We start from the raw sequence: 20,849 nt of genomic DNA on the forward strand, positions 1-20,849 counted from the left end.
TAAAAAATGGCGGCGACGCGGCGGCTGCCGGGACTGGGGCAGTGGTGGCAGCCGTGGCGCAGTCTGAGGCAGTGGGTGGGAAAAGGACTACCGGAGGGGTCTGTGGAAGACCCAGGGTCCGAACTCCCCTCTAGCTCCCAAGAGACAAGTTGCAGACCCTTTAAAAAATGGCGGCGACGCGGCGGCTGCGGGGACTGGGGCAGTGGTGGCGGCCGTGGCGCAGTCTGAGGCAGTGGGTGGGAAAAGGACTACCGGAGGGGCCTGTGGAAGACCCAGGGTCAGACTCATAGGAGTCCCGTCGTCAGGACCTTCTTGATCGGTCTTCTGCTTCAGTTCCTGGTGGAGGAGGAGTTTCAGGGTGCAAGCTGGACTGTCGGACTCCTCTTCGGATCCGATCATGGATGCGACCCAGTGATCAGGAATGGGGTTACAATGTATTGAGGCGGGAAGGGTCTTGCTGGCGCACAGAAAGATCCCAAGGGCCGCAGGGCACACTGTCGGCTGAAAATGCACTGACCCATGAGCCCACTGCCGCCCTCTTTCCTGGGTGGAGCAGTGGCCTGCCTTCATCTCCAAGGCCAGGTCTTTGACATCCTGACACTACTTTCTGTGACACTTGCAAAGAGAGACGGAGGTGAGTCCGAGATGGAGCCAATGTGACCACACATGGCACTGACGTTCCTCAAGAGCAGATGGAGTGAGGGTGTGTCTTTGAGGCCGTATGGGGCGATGCCAAGAGGGACAGTGACGTCCAGGTGTGCACCCGTGGGCCACTGGGATCTCCCACACAAAGCTGAGGAAAAGTTAAGCACACCTGAAAAACTGCGAGACAGGACATGTGTCCGAGTCCAAGCCACATTCAGGGATACCTGCCAGAGGGGCCGAGAGGTTTCGACAAACTATGCCACAATGACACCTCGCCAGCCGGTAGGTACCCCTGACGGCACCTCCCCTGCACCCAGCAAAACCCAGTCCCTTTGGCTCCCTGACATCCGTGGCAGCCGAAAGATTCAGTGTTTGATGGCACTCTCCCCAGGAGCAGAGAAACCGGATGGCACTCAGGAATAAGAGAGGAAATGCAAGTGGGATAAAACACAGCCTTTCCTAGAAGGCAAAGGTCAACCACGGTGGGGTAGCCTGCTGCTCTTCCTGGACCGACCACCAAGCCATCACTTGGGTCATGGAGAACAAGGGAGTTTCCCTGTACAAGACAGTTATGAAAGTCCAGAGATCCAGGATCATCACACCTGTCCAATCATCCAGAAACAGGTTTGGAGAGGGAAGCAATCATGAAACGGACCCCAACGAAATTTCTCCCTGATGGACTGGGAAGTGTTCTTTGTTGAAGACATTGAGACAGACTAAGAAGCCTCTAGGCTTCCCAGAAACTGGGCAGAGAGAGCAAGAGGGAGGATAGAGCAGAGGCCAGAGCGCAGCCAATATATGGCATAATGCTACCATCACCGGCATCTGGAAAAAAGTGACAAACGGGCAACTTGACCAGGAAGGCCAGCATTTGAGTGACAGAGATGCTTGCCCCATCCCAATGCAGGTTTCCTTCTCTGTCCCTGTGTGGAGCTGTGGGTAGATTTCCAAATGAGGGCAAAAGGTGAGAGGAGTGATAACCACCTTCTTGAAGGTCTGTGGGCACCCTCTTGCGGGTGGACAATGAGCACCTGTGAGACCTTTGTCCTTGGCTGGGGTGTGGTCATCTTCATCCTAGTAAAGAGGCAGCTCAGGATGGGAGGGGTATTAAAACTCCTGCCAGTCACACCAGAGGCTCGGAGCCCCTTCACTGAAGCATAGCCACAGAGAATTCCTGCTTTGCCATGCCTCAGGTACTGGATTCTAAGACAACCGTGGAAATTACTGTGACGGGAGAATCAGATAGAGACTCGTGGGTGCACAATTGCTGGGCCAACTCGTTCTCCACTCCTGCAAGTCAGGCTGTGGCCCCTTTAAACAACAGTGGGGGGCTCGTGCTGCACCCGGGGGGTGGAGGGATCCAGGGTCCAGTAGGGGGCCATGTGGGAGAGGGGGCCATGGGCCTCTGAACACCAAACCCCCAAGGAGTCTTGTCTTCAGGACCTCCTTGAGACGATTTCCACTGGGGGAGGGGGAGCTTCAGGACACCTACTGGGGTCACAAGACTCATATTCAGATCCAATTCTGGACCCCTCCGGGTGAGGAAGGATGAACTGACCACATCTACTGAGGCAGACAAGGCCTCACTGCAGCACAGAATGATCCCATGAGCCTCAAGGCGTGGTGTCAACTGAAAGTTCACTGAGCCGTTGCTTCCCTCCTCCTCTGAAAGAGCAGTGGCCTGCCCCGATTCTAAAAGTCCTGGGGCTCCTACAAGCAGATACCGCTTTCCAGGACCCGTGCAAACAGGAACAGGGGCAATTCTGAGGTGCAACCATTGCAGCCATGCGTGGCACTTACGTGTCCTAAAGCAGATGGAGTGAATGTGTGTCACCGAGGGCATATGGGATGATGGCAAAACAAACAATGGTGTCCAGGCATGTGCACGGTGGAAGGGGGGCAAAAGTGACAATTCCGTCAATGCCAGAGAAAATCCAAGCCAGGATGGGACCAAAAGATTCAGCGGGTCAGTCCACCCAGGAGCAGAGGAGAGGACATCCCTCAAGAATGAGACTGGATGTATGGAGGAAATGTGACACCACCATTCCTAGAAGACAAGGCCAGTCAAGGTCACCTAACACTCATTCTGGACCTTTGACCCATACACGAGGAGAAAGATGAGACCATGGTACCCTACCTGTCTGGGACATATATGGAAGTTACAGCTCCAAGGTTGTCAAACCTGCTCAAAAAGCAGAAACAGGTTTGGAGAGAGAAACAATCAAGACACAGATCTCCAGCAACTCTCTAACTGATAGACTGGGAAGTGATCTATTTGAAGACATCCAGTCAGACCACGAAGCATCTATACCCTGGAGAAACACGGGAGACAGAGCAAGAGGGAGGACAGAGCAGAGGCTACAGCCAAGGTAGACTAAAGCACCGTGCCACCATCACAAGCGTAAGTGGAGGGATGACAAACGGGTGGCTTGTCCAGTGAGACCAGGGTTACAGTGACTGGAATTGTTGACATCTCCCATTCCTGGCATCCTCTTTCAGTCTGTGTTGTGGTGTGACTTCTTCCTCAGAGAAGAGCCGTGAAAAGATACAAATGTCTTCTGAGATGTAGGTCTGAATTTCTCCTGCAGGACAATGAGCTCCAGCGTGGCTTTTGTCCCTGGCTGAAGTGTGTTCATCTTGATCCTAGAAAAGAGGCTGCTCAGGATGCGGATGAGATTTCAACTGCTCCGGGAGACACACACCTCCTCACCTGGTCCATGCCTTCACAAACCAGAAGTGGAACCACCGCGAAAACGATTGACACCTGGCCACATGACCCAGGCAGAGACACAGAAGGAGGCTCATCAAAGACAGGCCGACATGTAAGAAGTCGCTTTTTGGAGCACAGGGCACATTTGTTCAAACACACACACACACACACACACGGGCACACACACACACCCCAACCCTCAGAGAGAGGGAAAGAAACTCACAGAGAGTGAGAGACAGAGAGAAGAGAAAGTGGGACACACACACACACACACACACACACACACACACACACATACACACAGAATAATACAGCAGGGGCACAGAAACAAACACCCCGTACAATCACTGGGGCCACGGGGTTCGGCTCTCGAACAGAACGACCCTGGGATGAGAGAGCCGCCCACAGGCACGCAGGCTGACATGTTCAGGACATCCCACGGGCACGACTTCCAAGGAGACTCACCCGAACATCGTCTGGGCAGGCCTGAGGCTGGGATGTCGCGCTGCTTCACCAGGACTGCGCCTGTGGTTTCAACCTCCTCTCAGCCCTTCGTGACTCCTGGCATCCGGAGACATTCCTGTCGACTCGACCCTGTGGAGAGGTCAGGCTGGAGCCTCGGAGCCCCGACCCACAAGCACTGACATGGAGGACTCCTGCATTGCCAAGCCTCAAGGACTGTTTCCTTTGACAACCGTGGGAACCACTGGGGGGGGGGGGGGGCCCTCGCGACTCGCGCATGCGCATTGACTGGCCTGACTCGGTCTGCACGCTGGGCAGTCAGGCCAAATCCCCTTAAAACAATGGCGGCAGCTCGGCGGCAGGTGCTTTCCTGCTGCAGCCTTGGCAAGGGCTGGATCCGGGATCCAGTAGCGGGCCGCGTGGAAGAGGGTGCCGCGGGCATCCCAGGACCAAACCTCCAGGAGTCCTGCCTTCAGGACCTCCTTGAGCCGATTTCCACCAGGGGAGGGGAAGGTTCAGGGCGCCTGCTGGGGTGTCCAGACTCCGCTTCAGATCCGTTTCTGGACCCCTCAGGGTGAGAAAGGGTGTGCTGAGCACATTCACTGAGGCAGGCAGGGCCTCCCTGCAGCCCAGAATGATCCCATGGGCCTCAAGGTGTGGTGTCAGCTGAAAGTTCACTGACCCATGAGCCCTCTGCCTCCCTCCCTTGAAATAGCAGTGGTCTGCCCTGATTCTAAATGCCCTGGGGCTCCTGCAAGAGGATACCATTTTCCAGGACAGGTGTAAACAGAGAAGGGCGATTCCCAGGTGGAGCCAATGCGATAACGCGTGGCACTGGCGAGTTCTAGAGCAGATAATATGAACTTGTGTCACTGAGGGCATGTGGGGCGATGGCGAAGCAAACAATGGCGTCCAGACGTGCACCTGGTGGAAGGGGGGCACAAGTGACCTTTCCATCAATGCCAGGAAAAATCAAAGAACACCTGGGATCCAGCAGGGGGCCAAAAGTCTCAGGAGATCAGTCCATCCAGGAGGAGAAAAGAGGGTGTCCCTCAAGAAGGAGGCTGGATGTGGAGAGGAAGTGCCACACCACCTGTCCTAGAAGACAAGGACTCATCTTTCAAAGGAGGAGGGAGGCAGAGGGCTTATGGGTCAGTGAACTTTCAGTTGACACCACGCCTTGAGGGCCATGAGATCATTCTGGGCTGCAGCGAGGCCCTGCCTGCCTAAGTAGACGTGGTCAGCACCTCCTTTCTCAGCCGCAGGGGTCCAGAATTGGACCTGAAGCCTCCTCCTGAGACTCCAGCAGGTGCCCTGAAGCTCCCCCTCCCACGGTGGAAATTGGCTCAAGCAAAAGGGTTGAAAACCGGCCACAAGACCCAGGCAGAGATGCAGAAGGAGGCTCGCCACAAGACCCAGGCAGAGATGCAGAAGGAGGCTCACCAAAGACAGGCCGACATGCAAGAAGTCGCTTTTTGGAGCACAGGGCACATTTGTCCAAACACACATGCACACAGCACACACATGCACACGGGCACACACACACACACCAACCCACAGAGAGAGGGAAAGAAACAGAGTGAGAAACAGAGAGAGAAGAGAAAGTGGGACACACACACACACACACACACACACACACACACACACAGAGTAATACAGTAGGGGCACAGAAACCAACATCCCCATGCAATCACTGGGGCCACGGGGTTCCGCTCTCGAACAGAAGGACCCTCGGATGAGAGAGCAGCCCACGGGCACACAGGCCGACCTGTCCTCGACATCCCGAGGGCAAGACTTCTGGGGAGACTCACCCGAACATCATCTGGGTAGGCCAGACGCTGGGATGTCGCGCTGCTTCACCAGGACTGCGCCTGTGGTTTCAACCTCCTGGTCAGCCCTTGGCGACTCCTGGTATCCAGATACATTCCTGTTGACTGGATCCCTTGGAGAGCCAAGCACTGCCACTGAGGGCTCCTGCTTTGCCAAGCCGCAGGGACTGGTTCCTATGACAACCGTGGGAACCACTGTGACGGGGGTCTGCTCACGCCTCGTGCATGCACATTGGTTGGGCCGACTCGCTCTGCGCTCTGGGCAGTCAGGCAGCGTCCCCTTAAAACAATGGCAGCAGCTCCGCGGCAGGTGCTGTCTTGCTGCAGCCTTGGCAGGGGCTGGATCCGGGATCCAGTAGCGGGCCGCGTGGGAGAGGGGGCCGCGGGCGTCCCGGGACCAAACTCCTGGGAGTCCTGCCTTCAGGACCTCCTTGAGCCGATTTCCACAGGGAGAGGGGGAGGTTCAGGGTGCCTGCTGGGGTCTCCGGTCTCCTCTTCAGATTCGTTTCTGGACCCCTCCGGCTGAGAAAGGGTGGGCTGAGCACACCCACTGAGGCAGGCAGAGCCTCCCTGCAGCCCAGAATGATCCCATGGGCTTCAAGGCGTGGTGTCAGCTGAAAGTTCACTGACCCATGAGCCCTCTGCCTCCCTCCCTTGAAAGAGCAGTGGCCTGCCGTGATTCTAAATGCCCTGGGGCTCCTGCAAGAGGATACCATTTTCCAGGACAGGTGTAAACAGGGACAGGGGCGATTCCGAGGTGGAGCCAATGCGAGGACCCGTGGCACTGGCGAGTCCAGGACATGGTGTGAACGTGTGTCACTGAGGGCATGTGGGGTGATGGCAAAGCAAACAATGGCGTCCACGTGTGTGCCCGGTGGAAGGGGGGCACAAGTGACTTCTGAACCTCATGTCCTAGGTGATCTTCAGGCCTTAGATGAAAACTCTAGGCTCTAGGTGGACAACCAAGCCCCAGGCTCATGTTTACTGGAGCTAGATGTCTACCAGAGGTTCCAGGTAGACACTGGTATCCAAATCAACACCAGACCTCAGATGGACACCCAGGCCTGAAGTGGACATCAACCCCGGTGGATACCTAGTCCCCAGGTGGATATCAGGCCCCAGTTTGACACCAGTCCCTGAGTAGATACCTAGGCCTCAGCTGTATATCCAGTCTCTTGCTAAACATCAGGCTGCAGGTGGAACCAGGCCCTACCTGACTGGGGACTAGTGTTCATATGGGGCCACATGTCCATCTGGGCCCTGGGTGTCAACTTGGGGCCTGATGTACATCAGATGTCCAGTGTTAATTTGTAGCCTGGTGTCAACCCGGGAGCTGGTGTTCACTGGAAGACTAAAATCCTCCTAGTGCCTGATGTCCAACTTGGGATTTTGTGTCCACCTGGAGACTGATGTCCACCTGGGACCACATGTCCAACTGGATCAAGATGTCCACCTGTAGCCTAGAACTTCACTTAAGGCCTGATGTTTCCTGGGGCCTATGTATCTACCTAGGGACTTGTGTCCAGGTGCGGCCTGAGGTTCATCTGGGGCCTGGAATTAACCTGGGACCTGATGTCCACCTGGGGCCTGGGTGTTGCTCTGGAGTCTGATATCTATCTGGGGCCTTGGTGTCCTCCTGTGATCTGATGTCCACTTGTGGGCTGGTGTCCACCTGGGGCCTGGGTGTCCACCTGGGAAGCTGATGTACACCTGAAGTCCAGTGTCTACCTGGGTGCTGATGTCTACCAGGAACGTGGTATAAACCTGGGGCCTGATAGCCACATGGGCGCTGAGTGTCCATATATGTTCTGATTTCCACTTTTGGCCTGAGTGTCCTTCTAGGGCCTGAGTGCCACCTGGGTCCTGATGTTCACCAGGAACCTAGGTATTTACATGGGTCTTGATGTTCACCTGGGGCCTGATGTCCATGTGAGAACTGGTATTCACCTAGAGCCTGGGCATCCACCTGTGGCCTGATGTTCAGTTGGGGACTAGGAATTCCCCTAAGGCTTGAGGTCCACCTGGGGCATAGGTAACCACCTGTGGCCTAGTGTCCCCCTGGAGCCTAGGTGTCAACCTGGGCAACCTGGGGCATAATGTCCTCTTGGGACCTGCTGTCCACCTGCAGACTGGTGTCTGCATAGGGCCTGGAACCCACCTGGTGCCTGGTGTCTACCTGATGCCTAGTTTCCACCTGTAGACTGAATATAGACCTCAGACCTGATGTATGCCTGGGGCCTATTTATCCACCTGGGAACTAGCATTCATCTGGGGCCTCATGTCCACCTAAGCCCTGGGTGTTAACCTGGTGCATAATGGCCACCAGGGATCTATGTACTCACTTGGGACCTGGTGCTCCCATAGGGCCCAGGTATACACCTGCGGAATGATGTCCAGGTGGAGGTAGATGTCTTCCTCGGTGCTGGTGTTCACCCAGGGACGAGGGGCTCCCTGGGGACCGGTGTTCACCTGGAGCCTCATGTGCACCTTGGACCTGCTGTCTACCTAGGGCCTGATGTCCATGTTAAGGCTGGGTGTCCACCTGGGGCCTGTTTGTCCACTTGGGGCCTAATGTCCACCAAAGAACTAGTGTTCACCTAGGGCCCAGGTGTCCACTTGGGACCTAATGTCCACCTAAGAGCTAGTGTTCACCTAGGGCCTGTGTTTCCACCTGGAGACTGATGTTCAGCTGGAGACTATGCATCCACCTGAGACCCAGGTATCCACCCAGGGTGTGGTGTCGTACTGGGCCCTTATGTCCACCTGGGGACTAGATATCTGAGGCTTGATGCCCATCTGGAGCCTGATATCCACCTCAGAGCTGGGTGTCCACCCAGGTTCTGGTATCTACCCAGGGCTTGGTGTTCATGTGGGGCCCAGTGCCCACCTGGAACCTGGGTATCAACTTGGGGTCTGGGTGTCCACTTGGAGCGTGATGTGCACCTGGGGCCTGATTTTCCACCTAAGGCCTGATGACCACCTGAGGCCCAGGTGTCCACCTGGGGTCTGATGTCCACCTGAAGCCTAGGTAACCACCTAGGGCTTGGTGTTACCTGTGCCTTGATTTCCACCTGAGCCTGATGTACACCCCAGGCCCAGTGTCCACTTGTGGCCTGAGGTCTACTTGGAAGCTGATATCCAGCTGGGGACGGATGTGCTCCTGGGGCCTGATATCCAACTGGGACCAGATGTTCAACTAAGGCCTGGAGTTAATCTGGGGCTTGATGGTCACCAGGGTTCCATGTGTCCAACTAGGGCCTGATTTCCACCTGGAGTCTAGTATCCACCTTGGCCCTGATGCCATTTGAGGCCTGGGTGTCTACCTAGAAACTGAGTGCCCAACTGGGCTCTGATGTTCCACCTGGGGCCTGGTGTCCTAATAGGGTCTGATAGCTACCTAAGGCCTGGGTATCCTCCTGCAGCCTGATGCTCACCTGTAGGCTGGTGTCCATATGGGGCATGGGTGTCCACCTGTGAGCCTGAGGTACACCTGGAGTCCAGTGTCCCCTTGGGTACTAATACGTACCAGGTAAATAGTATATACCTGGGGCCTGATATACATCTGGAGACTGTGTGTCCACTTGAGCCCTGATGTCCACCTGGGGCCTAGTGTTTACCTGGGGCCTACATCCACCTGGGATCTGAGTGTCCCCATAGGGCCAGATATTCTCCTGGAAACCGGTAGCAACCTGGGGCTTAGCTATACACCTGAGACCTGTGGTCTGTCAGGGACCTATGTCCACCTTGGGCCTTGTTTTCATCTGAAGCCTCGTGTTCACCTGGGCCCTGGGTGTCAACCTGGGGGTTGATGTTCACCAGGGGCCTTGGTATCCACCTGGGACTTAATGTCCACTTGGGGCCTCATTTCCATCTGGGGTCTGGGAGCCCACCTGGGAACTGATGTTCAGCTGGGGCCTGGAATTCACTTGGGGCCTGTTGTCCACCTAAGCCCTGGGTGTCAACCTAGAGCCTGATGTCCACCTTAGGCCTGATGTCTACTTGTGGCCTTAGTGTGCATCTGGGGCCTGTTGTTTGCATGTGTCCAGGATATTCTTCTGGGGCATGGGTGACTACTTGGTCCCTGACATCTCCTTAAGGCCTGGGGGGTCCACCTAGAGCTAGATATCCACCTGACACCTGCATATCCTCCAGTGGCCTGATGTTCACCTATTACCTGGTGTCGATCTGGGGCCTGGAGATCACCTTGGGTCCTGATGTACACCTTGAGTCCAGTGTCCACCCAAGGCCTGATGTTTGCCAGGTGCATGAAAATGTGATACCAACCTGGCTCCTGGGTTTTCTGTGGGGCCTCATTTCCATCAAGGGCCTTGGTGTCCACCTGGGACTGTGTGTCTATCAGGGACCTGATGTTTCTTGTGGGTCTAGATTTCCACTTGGGTCTTCTGTCCACATGGGACCCGATGTGCTCCTGAGGTTTGATGTTCAGCTGGGGACCAAATATTCACTTGGGGACTGGTGTCCAGCTGAGGACTGATGTCCAGCTGGGACCTTATGTTTACTTGGGGTTTGGTGTCCACCTGAGGCTTAGGTGTCCCTCTGGGGCCTGAAGTAAACTCGGGGCCTGATATCCACCTGGGGCTGAATGTTCATCTGTGGACTATATAACTGGGGACTGATGTCTCCCTGGGGCTTGTTGTTCATGCTGGGCATGAGGTCCATTTGGGGCACTGGTGTTGATCTGAGGTCTGATGTGGATCTGGGGCCTGAATCTAAGTTCAACTTGATTTTTTTTTTTTTAAGTGACTTGGTCTTTATACTTGAAGGTTCACACACTACATAGTTTTTAAGGTTTAACTTTTTGTTACAATATATTTTAGAATTATTGTCTCTGGGCAAAATGTTCAGGCATATCCTGGGTGCCCCTTAATATGTACATTCAAATTTTGTTTTATTTCAAGAATGTGTGTGTGTGTGCCCGCATGTGCGTGCGTGTGTGTGTTTATGAAACTGTTATAGTCTTAAAATTAACTCTATTTCAATGTTTCATTTTTCCTCAAAGAAAAAAAGTGAGGGAAATAAGTTACTCCCATTACATCTCTGCCAGATTATCTTTGCATATCTTATCTTCCACACCTATTCCTTTCTAATTCCTTTGATAACATTGTTAATTGTTTTATTCTCTTAACTTTGTTTCTATCCCCTATGTCTAACACAATGTTTTCAGTTATTCATGCCCTGCCTGAGGAACATTGTAATTTAATCTTAATTTCTGATACACAAATTTTTCCCAATTTTTCTCTGAGACTGATGAGTATCCACTTTGCATTTTCTTTTCCTTTTGTCTAGAACTATCATTAGATTTTGGATTTCTGCTTCAAAATATTCTTCTATCTGTCTTTACATGAACAATCACTGTATTTTAAACATTAGTTGTTTTATGTTGTTTCCTATGCTCCATAGCTGTTTTGATTGTTGTGTGTGTGTGTGTGTGTGTGTGAAAACTTCTTAAAATTTTTGAGACTCACTTTCTGTTATTTTTTCTGTTATTGTTGCTGCTCTACAGCACTTTTTTCTCTTGCTGTTGTATAGCTAAATTTCAAAATAAATTGACACATTGAATTGTGTCTGTCTTCTCTTGGTTCTTATCACCTTGTTTCAGTTGCTTTACTGTTTCCCTTCAACACCACTAAAGGGGGAAATTACAGGATGTCAAAAACAATTTTACAAAGAACAGTTGTAAAAACAATTGATAAGAAGCTATGTAAATCTTTAACATAAATAAATGTATAACTTTGAAATTTTAAATTAAACACACAATATAGGGGAAATAGGCAGAAAATAAGTTTTAACTACTCTATTAGTAAACTGATTAGTAATATTGAAAGAACAAAAGTTAAAAAGCTAAAAAGATATAAAAAACATGATTAATAAGCTTTATCTAAAACTATACAAAGGTATATCAAATAAAAATATACATTTTGTTATGTTTTCAAAAGTAGCTCATGAATTAGACAAGGAGAGAACAATCAATGCATTCTAAATAATCAGTATCATATTGTGTTCCTCAATCTCAAAACCAACAACAACAACAAACATTTTCATATATTTGGAAATCACTAAGTCCATCATTAACTATCCCTGAGGTTAAAGAGAAAACAACAGGTAAATTAATAAATTTAGACATGTAAAGTTTCTGAGAACAAATTTAAAACAGGAAATGGAGGTATATCTAATTTCAAATAAACTTTTAGAAAAAATGAAAATATAAAAACAACTAAATCATCTGCCTGAAAACCTAAAAAGAACATATAAGTAAAATAAAAAGCGTAACATATTTAAGGACTTTAAACCACTTTAAGAAACAACAGATCATAAAAGATTAAAATTTAAAAATGACTTCTTCATATTACTAGAAATTCTAACCAAGGAAACAATGCAAATGAAACAGAATTTTGAAAAAGAGATGAGTAGAGATGTGATATAGATTTAAAACTTTGGTCTTAAAATAGAAAAAAATGTTTATTTCTTTTCCTTTCAGAAACTCCTCCAAACTATCAAAGATAAGCAGAAAACAACAAATAACAAACAGAAAACAGAAAAGCACAACAAACAAGGCCTGTTTATTTCATCCTCTCCTGATAGTCTTCTGTTCATGATTTTGCTTTTTCTGTACATGAGACTGGAGAGAGAAAACACACTGGCCATAACAATCCAAGCATTACATTTTCATATGTGCATTATCTTTTCCATTGTGAAGTTCCAATTTCCATTGTGAAGTTCCAAAAGAACACCTCATTATGACTGTACATTATGTTCCAAAATTTGAACACTAAAGAAATTGCACCTGCGAGTTGGACCCATTCCTTCCATTCATTCACAAATGTTTACTAAGTGCCTACCACTATCCTTTTAGGCACCACATATTCAGTGATTAAAAATTCAGTTAAGGTCCTATTCCCATAAAGTTTTAATTCCAGCATTAGGAGTCAGATAATAAAAAGATAAATGTGTGTGTTCTCATGAGATCTGATGGTTTTAGGAGCATCTGGCATTTCCCCTGCTTGAGGTGATGAATGCCTCATTTACCCTGATGTGATTATTACATGCTGCATGCCTGTGTTAAAATATCTCACATACCCCATAAGTATATACACCTACTATGTACCCATAGAAATTAAAAATAAAAATAAATTTAAAAAGTGTGAGTTTTTAAAGGTGAGGTTTGCTCTCCAGCGCTGGTCCCTGCCAGGTCTGACCTTTACATCATCTTTCCACAAGGTCCAGGCCCCCATCTGCAGAGGCCGACAGTTCCCAGAGTGACTTTCCTCAGAAAATAGGATCTTGGGGGAGACAGTCAGAGGAGGGGGCCTCGTCCTCCCCACTGCACAGCCCCTCGTGGGGATTGGAAAGTGAGGGTCTCTGCCCACAAGTGGCAATCACCCTAAGCTGTGGTGTGGGAGGAAGCCTTGGGAATATAGGTCAGTGCTGGGATAGCATTTCCTGATCCTGACTTGAAGAAGTCGTTAAAATCCCAACATTCCTGACTCCTCCTCTGTGGGAGCCCCCACCCTGCAGCTCTCACAGGTTGTTGGGAGGGTCACCTGTGGTGACGGGTTTGGAAGTGCTTTGTGAATGACACAGTGGGCCTTCTTATTCCTGTCACTGGCCTTTCAACCTTGAATACTAATTGCCTGGGGATCTCTAGGCCTCAAGGTCTAATCCTGGAAGGGTACGAGGTATCCCTAGTGGAAAATTCTACACCTTCTGGGAGGTCCGTCACTTCCACCTTCACCCAACATAGCCCCTGCTCCTGTTCCCTCAGCCCAGAGAGCTTGCCCAGGGCCACAGGGTGGTACTGGACTAACCTCTTTGGAAAGGGTGATTACATCCTCATTTCAGCTCTCTCCCTTCCTAGCTTTCCATGTGGAATTCTGGGGCTCCATGTAACACTTGCTGGACATGAGAGGGAGAACTTCTAGGGCGGGGATCTGCCCTGGGTGGGGACAGAGGAGTATCCTGGAGTCTGGGATTCAGGAGTGTGAGCCCTCCCCAGCTGGCCAGCCCCTGTCCCTGTGCATGATGTTTCCTGCACAAGCTTCCTTTAGAGGGAAGCTTCCAGAGTGACTGCAGCGAGGTCCATGCTGTTGGGGGTGACAGAGCAGCCCTGGAGGCCCTCTGCTCTTACACTGGCAGGAGGTGGCCAAAGAGAAGCAGGCAGAAGAAACTTCTCCAAGTATATCACTTGCTTCACTCTTGCCACTAGAAGGACAATTTCTACAGTGGAGTGGAAGAAAATGACTATGCTGTGGGAGAGAATGGATCCATCCAGAAGAGCAAGACGGGAGGTGCAAATGTGCCCATTGCCTTTTAAGACATTTTCCAGAATTCTACTTTTGAAGACTGCCCCTTTTGACAGTTACTGAGGAAGCAGTGGGACATTTTCAAAGCCTTTTATACACACACAATACAGTGCTGTGGGTCTGTGTGCAGGGACCACGAAGAGCATAGTTGCCACTGTTCTGTGTGTCAGATGCTATGGGAAGTACCTTCACACACACAGATGTGCTTCATGCAACCTGGTAAGGAACATCTCTAAAACATTTTACAGTTGAGAAAATTTAGTGTCAAGGAGGTTGAATGCATTATCCAAGATCACACATACGTCCTGAGAGAATCAGGGTTCAATGAAGAATTACGTATCATGAATTACATGGGTGTATTTTAATTTCACATTTTAAATTTCTGCAGTTTACTTCTGTCACTTTTCGCCAAGCTTTCTATACTTGGATTTACTTTTTTTTGGCTTCTTGATCTTCTGTACTTGGATGTTATTGATTTTCTACAAGTTTTAACATGTAGGATTAAAGAGTATTTCTTAATGTTTTAATAATTACCAAATAATAAAATATATTTACTTTGATAGATATATGCATTGGATATTACAGTGTATTGTGTACACTTTCAAACACATTGTGTTACTCCAGAAGCATTATTCAACAGTGATCTTTCTTTTACCTGAATTATGTTCAGAAAAGCTTTCCACCACAGTACACAGAGATTGATTTCATTTTATTTCTGTTTAATTATCCTGTTGTGGATATTTAAGTTGAAACAATGCAGTAATAAATATGCAAGAATGCTTTTAGACATTAAAGAATGTGGCTCTACATTAGGGATCTAGTGCCTGTAATCCCAGCACTTTGGGAGGCCTAGGAGAGTTGATTACCTGAGGTCAGAAGTTCAAGACCAGCCTGGCCAACATGGCAAAACCCCATTTCTACAAAAAACACAAAAATTAGCTGGGTGTGGTGATGTGATGTGCACTTGTAGCCCCAGCTACTCGGGAGACTGAGGCAGGACAACTGCCTCAACCCACGAGGAGGAGTTTGCAGTGAGCTGAGATGATGTCACAGCACTCCAGCCTGGGGGACAGAGTGAGACTCTGTCCCAATAATAAATAAATAAATAATCTAGAAGTACAATTGCTTGGCCAAGTTGCTTAAGCATTTTGAATAAGAGTTACTGACTAATTTATGTTTCAAAGGCTATGGTAATTTACACTGAAAACACTTAATTGGTTGGTTGTTGTTACATATGGAGTCTTACTGTTGCCCAGACTGGAGTGCAGTGGTGTGATCCTAGCTCATTGTAGCCTCCAACCCCTAGGCTCAAGCAATCCTCCCACCTCAGCCTCCCTCCCAAGTAACTAGGATTACAGATGCATGCCACCATATCCAGCTAATTTTATTTTTAGAGACGGGATCTTGCTATGTTATCCAGGCTGGAAATCCTGGCCTCGAGGCGACCTCAGCCTCCAGTGTAGCTGACATTACAGGCATGAGACACTGTGCCTGACCAAATGAGTGCCTCTATCATGACACTTGTGTCCTCATGGGATCCTGCAGAGTTCAGGACCAGGTCCACACAGGGAAAAGCTCTCTGTTGCAGTCCTGATGACTGGGGAGGGAGCTTACCCATGGCTCTCCTGGTCATTTTTATTTAACAGGAGCACAGAACCTCACATTTTCTGGAATGTTCCCATATGATTTTGTGAGAGTAAAGAGAACAGAGCCCCCCAACCCCAAGCTCACTGTGTCAAAGGGAAAATTAAGCTTGGGAACTGAGTTATGCAATATTGCCTTCCTTGTTCTCAAACAGACAGCTGAAACTTCACAACCCTGTACCATAGCCTCATCCATAAGCCAGGTTCCCACAATGACAGAAGGCCACCTGTCTTCTCAGATGTCCTCCCTCACAATTTGTTGTGAGTCCCTAAATCGTTTAGAATGCACATCCCCCCATAAACTCACTAAAACCAAGTTCAGCTCAATTTCACTCTGACAATCTCAATCACCAGCTTATTTTTATAGTTATGAGACAAGGTCAGGACCAGAAATTATCCCTCTGCCTATTGTGAGATGAATGCATCATTGACTTTTCCTCTACTTCACTTCCTCTATTCACATACTTACTTTATCTTATGTAGAACGAAGACTTAGTGCGTGATGAACACATAATTAACTTTTTCCTCTGCTTCCTCCTTTCTTATGAAAAATGTAGATATCCTGATGCTAATCAGAGCCACACAAGAATGCAACCGTTTGCTTCACTGCCTACCTGCCCTCCTTTTTCCCCCTGCTTGTTCTTACATGGATATATTGTGTGACGCTGAGGTTTGGGCTTCTTTTGATCCCATCAACCAAATAGTGAACATAATACCCAGTAGGTAATTTTCAACCCTTACCTCCCCTTCTCCCTCCCTCCCCTACATTTGAAGTCCCCAGTGTCTACTGTTTCCACCTTTACGTCCACGTGTACCCAATATTTAGTTCCCACTTATTAGTCAGAACATGTGGCATTTGGTTTTCTGTTTCTGTGTTAATTTGCTTAGGATAATGGCCTCCAGCTACATCCATGTTGCTGCAAAGGACATGCTTTTATTCTTTTATATAGCTGCATAGTATTCTGGTATTCCATGGTGTATACGGTCCATATTTTCCTTATCTGACCCACCGATGATGGGCACTGAGTTTGACTCCATGTCTTTGCTACTGTGAATAGTGCTGTGATAAACATACAAGTGCATATGTGTTTTTGGTAGAACAATTAATTTTCCTTTGGGCATATACCCAGCAATGGGACTGCTTCGTCAAATTGTAGCTCTATTTTTAGTTCTTTCAGAAATCTCCAAACTGCTTTCCACACGGGCTGGTCTAATTTACTCTCCTACCAACAATGCATTCCCTTTATTCCACAACCTCATCAATATCTGTTATTTTTGACTTTTTAATGATAGCTCTTCTGACTGGTGTGAGATGGTATCTAAGTGTTGTTTTGATTTGAATTTCTCTGATGATTAGTGATGTAGAGGATTTTTCCACATTGTTGGCTGCTTGTATGTCTTCTTTAGAGAAATGTCTGTTTATGTCCTTTGTTAACTTTTCAAATGGGGTTCCTTTTTGCCTGTTGACTGGATATTAGTCCTTCAACAGATGCATAGTTTGCTGATATGTTTTCCCATTCTACAAGTTGTCTGCTTACTCTGTTGATAGTGTCTTTTGTTGTGCAGAAACTCTCTCATTTGACTAGGTCCCAATTGTCCATTTTCTTTTTGCTGCAACTACTTTTGAGCACTTAGCCACAAATTCTTTCCCAAGGCTGATGTCCAGAAGAGTATTTCCCAGGTGTTCTTTAAGGATTTTTATAGGTTGAGGTCTCACATTTGCTTTGGTTATTCAGGCTCTGTTTTTGTTCCATATGAATTTTAGATTTTTTTAAATAATTTTATGAAAATGACGTGGGTAATTGATCTGACAGGAATAGTGTTAAATCTGTATATTGCTTTGGGTAGTATGGACATTTTAATGATACAGATTCTTCCAATCCATGAGCCTGGAATGTTTTTCCATTCATGTCATCCATGATTTATCAGTTTTTTGTAGTTCTTCTTATAAAGTATCTTTCACCTCCTTGATTAGATGTAGTCCTGGGTATTTAAATTTTTGTGGCTATTGTAAACGGTATTTCATTCTTCATTGGGTTCTCAGCTTGAACATTATTGGTGTGTAGAAATGCAACTGATTTTTCTATGTCAATTTTGTGTTCTGAAACTTACTGAAGTCAGGTCTAGGAATCTTTTGGAAGAATCTTTGGGGTTCTCTGGGAATAGAATTATATCATTAGAGAAGAGAGATAATTTGACTTCCTCTTTTCCTCTCTGGATGCTTTTAATTTCTTTCTCCTGAGTGATTGCTCTGGCTAGGACTTCTAGTACTATGTTGAATAGGAGTGGTGAGAGTGCACATCCTTGTCTTGTTTCAGTTCTTAGAAAGAATGCTTCCAACTTTTGCTCATTCAGTATGACATCGACTGTGGGTTTGTCATAGATAGCTCTTATTGTTTTGAGATATGTTTCTTTGGTGCCTAGTTTGTTAAGGGCTTTTATCATAAAGAGATGTTGAATTTTATTGAATATTTTTCTGTATCTATTGAGATCATCATATGATTTTTGTTTTAAGTTTTGTTTACGTGGTGAATCACATTTTTGGACTTGCATATGTCGAACCATCCTTGCATTCCTGGAATGCAACCCACCTGATCATGATCAATTACCTTTCTAATGTGCTGTTGGATTCAGTTTGCTAATATTTTGTTGATGATTTTTGCATCTATGTTCATCAGGGCTATTGGCCTGTAGTTTTCTTTGTTGTTGTGTCTTGGCCAGATTTTGATGTCAGGCTGATGATTGTTTCATGAAATGAGTTAGGAAGAAATCCCTCCTCCTTAACTTTTTGGAATAGCTTCAGTAGAATTGGTACTGGCTCTTCTTTGTACATTTGGTAGAATTTAGCTGTTGGTAGGGTTTTTAAATTACTGATTTAAAATTGTACCTTGTCATTGATCTGTTTAGAGTTTCAATTTCTTCCTGATTTAATCTTGGGAGGTTGTGTGTTTCCAGAAATTACTCCATTTCCTCTAGAGTTTCTAGTTCATGTGCATAGAAATGATCATTATAATCTCTGAGGATCTCTTGTATTTCCATGGGATTGTTTTGTCACCTTTGTCATTTCTGATTATACTGATTTAGATTTCCCTCTTATTTGTGAATGTGGCTAGTGGTCTATCAATCTCGTTTATCCTTTTGAAGAACAAGGTTTTCATTTCATTTATCTTTCTTATGGTTTGGGGGGTTCAATTTTATTTCATTCTTCTCTGATTTTAGTTATTTTTCTTTTGCTAACTTTGGGTTTAATTAGTTCTTGTTTTTCTAGTTCCTTTAGGTGGAACATTAAGTTGTTTATTTGAGATCTTTCTCTCTTCCTGAAGAAGGCATTTGGCACTATAAACTTTCCTCTTAACACTGCTTTTGCTGCATCCAAGAGGTTTTATTATATTGTGTCTCTATTCCATTTGTTTCAATGAATTTTTAAATTTCTGTCTTAAATTCATTGTTCACCCAAAAGTCATTTGGGAGCAAGTTGTTTAATTTCATCTTTCTAATTTTATTACACTGTGGTCAGACAGGATGCTTGGAATTTCCATTTTTTTTGAATTTACTGAGACTTGCTTTATGAGCAAGCATGTGGTCAATCTTAGAGTATGGTCCATGTGTAGATGAGAAGAAAGTATATTCTGTGGTTGTTTGATGGAGTATTTTGTAGATGTGCATTAAGTCAAGTTGGTCAAGTGTCCAACCTAAGTCCAGAATTTCTTTCTCGGTTTCTGCCTCAATGATCTGTCTAATGCTGTCAATGGGGTGTTGAAGTCCCCACCATTATTGTGTGGCTATCTAGACCTAAGTCTTTCCTTAGGTCTAGAAGTAATTTTTTATAAATCTGAGTGCTCCAATCTTGGGTGCATATACATTTAACATTTTAAAATCTTGTTGAGTTGAACCCTTTAACATTATGTAATGCCCTTTTTGTCTGTTTTTACTGTTGTTGATTTAAAGTCTGTTTTATCTGACATAGAAGTCCCCATTCTTTTCTTTTCCATTTGCATGATAAATCTTTCTCCATCCTTTTACTTTGAACTTGTAGGTATTATTACATCTGAGATGGGTCTCTTGAAGACAGCAGCAGGACGGATATTCTTTTGTTTTCATCCAATTTGCCACTCTATGTATTTTAAGTGGAGTAGTTAGACCATTTACACTCAAAGTTAATAATCATATGTGAGGTTTTGTTCCTGTTGTAGTGTTGTTAGCTAGTTGCTTCATAGTCTTGATTGTGTAGTTGCTTTGTAGGGCTCATGGCCATGTGCTTGTGTGTGCTTTTGTGATAGTGAGTATTGTTCTGTCATTTCCATGTTTATTACTCCCTTAAGCATCTCTTGTAAGGCACGTCTGGTGTTGACAAATTCCCTTAGTGATTCCTTACAAGGGAAAAGCTTTATTTCTTCTTCATTTACGGAGGTTAGTTTGGCAGAAGATGAAAGTCTTGGATGTCATTTCTTTTCTTTAAGAAGGCTAAAAACAGGCCCCCAATCTCTTCTGTCTTGTAAGACTTCTGCTGAAAACTGCTGTTAATCTGATGGATTGTCTTTTATAGTAATATGGCCCTTTTCCCTAGCTGCCCTGTAAGATTTTTTCCTATCACATTGACCTGGAATAGTCTGATGACTGTGTGCCTTGGGGATGGTCTTCTTGTGTACTGTCTCACAAGAGTTTCCTGAATTTCTTGTATCATCATGTGGACCTCTCTAGCAAGAATGAGGACACTTTCCTGAATTATATCCTCAAAAATATTTTCCAAGTTGCTTACTTTATCTTCTTCTCTATTAGAAATGCTGGTAAGTCAGCCAGGCACAGTGGCTCATGCCAGTAATCCCAGCATTTTGGGAGGCCAAGATGGGAGGATCACCTGAGGCAGGAAGTTTGAAACCTACCTGGCCAACACAGTGAAACCCCATCTCTACAAAAAATACAAAAATTAGTCAGGCATGGTGGTACAAGCCTGTAATCTCAGCTACTTGGGAGGCTGAGGCACAAGAATCACTTGAACTGGAGGTAGAGGTTTCTGTGAGCCAAGATCATGCCACTGCACTGCATACTGGGTAACAGAGTAAGATTCTATTTTTAAAAAAGTAAGTCATAGATTTGGTTTCTTTACATAATCCTATATTTCTCAAAAGTTTGATTCATTATTTTTATTTTTTTCTGACTGGGTTGATTCAAAGGACTGATTTTTGAGCTCTTAATTTTTTTTCTTCTATTTGGCCTAGTCTGTTGCTAAGGCTTCCAA

Source organism: Chlorocebus sabaeus, chromosome 6, assembly GCF_047675955.1.
Source record: "Chlorocebus sabaeus isolate Y175 chromosome 6, mChlSab1.0.hap1, whole genome shotgun sequence".
Taxonomy (NCBI): domain Eukaryota; kingdom Metazoa; phylum Chordata; class Mammalia; order Primates; family Cercopithecidae; genus Chlorocebus; species Chlorocebus sabaeus.